A 2098-nucleotide genomic window follows, 5' to 3' on the forward strand; every position below is an offset into this window, starting at 1 on the left:
GAGTTCCGAACAAGGGATCCGCTTCGGGAAAGACATATTCCTGGTCGAAATGTTGGGAAGTTGACGTCGCTTTTATATCCAATAGTTCTTCCCGGCTGTATCTAATAACACTTGAGATTTTCTGGGCTAACAATGTAAGAAATAATACATTAAAAAACAAAGAACTGCATCGTTTTCTAAGGACCTGAAGCGAGGTGACCATCTCTGTCGGCGCCATCTTGTGTCGCCGCTTGGCATAGCTCATGGTGATCTTAGGTTTGTGTACGGCTGCTCGGCCATGGGAACCCATTTCATGAAGCTCCCGACGAACAGTTATTGTGTTGAAGTTACTTCTAAAGGCAGTTTGGAGCTTGATAGTGAGTGTTGCACCCCAGAACAGACGATTTTAAAGTGCTAAGCGCTTCAGCACTCGGCGGTCCTGTTCTGTGAGCTTGACTTGTGTTGCCTACCAATTTGCGGTCGAGCCGCTGTTGCTCCCTAGATGTTTCCACTTCACAATAACAGCACTTACAGTTGAACGGGGCTGCTCTAGCAGGGCAAAAATTTGACGAACTGACTTCTTGGAAAGGTGGCATCCTATGACGGTGACACGTTGAAAGTCACTGAGCTCTTCAGAAAGGCCATTTTACTGCCAATATTTGACTATGAGGATTGCATGGCTGTGTGCTCAATTTTATACACCTGCCAGAAACGGGTGCGGCTGTAATAGCTGGATCCACTAATTTGAAAGGGTGTCCACATACTTTTGAATATATTGTGTATTTAGGAGGATATTCATTATTTGTTTCCTTTAACTCCAGATGTTGTGTTGAGATGGATCCTACATCTGTGTCAGAGAGGGAGAATGTGACACTGACATGTAGAACCAACTGTACACTGGACCCCATCACAGTCTACAGTTGGTTTAAGAATGGACAGCCTATACCAAACAGCAACACCTCCTCTCCTATCTATATCCTATTCTCAGTCAGCAGTGAGGATACAGGCAGATTCTCCTGTGCTGTAGAAGGACATGAGTATCTCCCTCTGCTGAAGAGACTCTCACTGTCAGATGTAAGTACATGGGGTTCAAATCATTAGCTTGGTATATTAACATTGTAATTATTTTGTATCTATCTCCAGTTGTATTCTGTATTAAGTAACATCATGTTGGAACCTCAGAGCATGTGCTTTTAATTTTTCTCAATGTAATTATTTTAATCTGTCTTGTAAAATGCACCGATGTACTTTATTTGCTAAATCTAATGTCTTCAGAAAGCCAAGATAATATATACTCTAACCAAGATGTTAATGTCTTTTTAATGGTCCTTTACCAGATGGCCCAAAGGACACCTCAGTGTCAGTCAGTCCCTCTGGTGAAATAGTGGAGGGCAGTTCAGTGAATCTGACCTGCAGCAGTGATGCCAACCCACCTGTGGAAAACTACACCTGGTACAAGAGGAATGTAACTCACCAAAAGCATCAGGACAGAGTTACACCATCCATAATGTCAGCTCTGAGGACAGAGAGGGATACTACTGTGAGGCTCTGAACATTATAGAGAGACTATCCCTGTCCATATTAATGTTATATGTAAGTATGACACATTCTGTCCATTTTTGGTGCTCTGTAATTTTACAGATTTCATTCTGACATCATGCATTTATAAACTCATGACCCTGCAGCAGTGTTTTCCTGGGTTCCTGTGGTGGGGTGGGGGCTGTCCTGACTGCTGGAGCTCTTCTTGTCACCATCTACTGCTATATGAAGAGGTGAGCCATCCATTTACATCTACTGTATTAGTAACATATCAACCTCCACTAGAGTTCAGTAGAGAGCAGAACTCACTCTGTCCCTCATTATACAGGAGATCCACAGGAGGATGTGATGCCACAGCAGACACACTGGTAATAATGTCAACAACAGAAGTTATTTTAATCCTAATAACATAGACAGTAAGAACATTAATTTACATAAAAATGTAGAGGGAGTGGTTCGTAAAGTGCTAATTCAGAGTGTCTTCTTTTCAGATTCAGGGACTCCCCTGTGACAAAGCCCTCAGATAGATGCTGAGCCCCCGATTATGAGAACTGGAGCGAACCACCAAAGAACCTGGAAA

At 42.8% G+C, this 2098-nt stretch overlaps 1 long non-coding RNA gene across 1 annotated transcript; it reads left to right on the top strand.

Annotated features, from left to right (window-relative positions):
- Positions 1-1689: 1689 nt before the first annotated feature.
- Positions 1690-2039, top strand: LOC121842121. The gene is made up of 3 exons (XR_006080945.1): positions 1690-1751; positions 1847-1886; positions 2010-2039. It is a non-coding gene; the product is annotated as an uncharacterized LOC121842121 (long non-coding RNA).
- Positions 2040-2098: the final 59 nt, after the last annotated feature.

Source organism: Oncorhynchus tshawytscha, unplaced genomic scaffold (genome assembly GCF_018296145.1).
Source record: "Oncorhynchus tshawytscha isolate Ot180627B unplaced genomic scaffold, Otsh_v2.0 Un_contig_324_pilon_pilon, whole genome shotgun sequence".
NCBI lineage: Eukaryota > Metazoa > Chordata > Actinopteri > Salmoniformes > Salmonidae > Oncorhynchus > Oncorhynchus tshawytscha.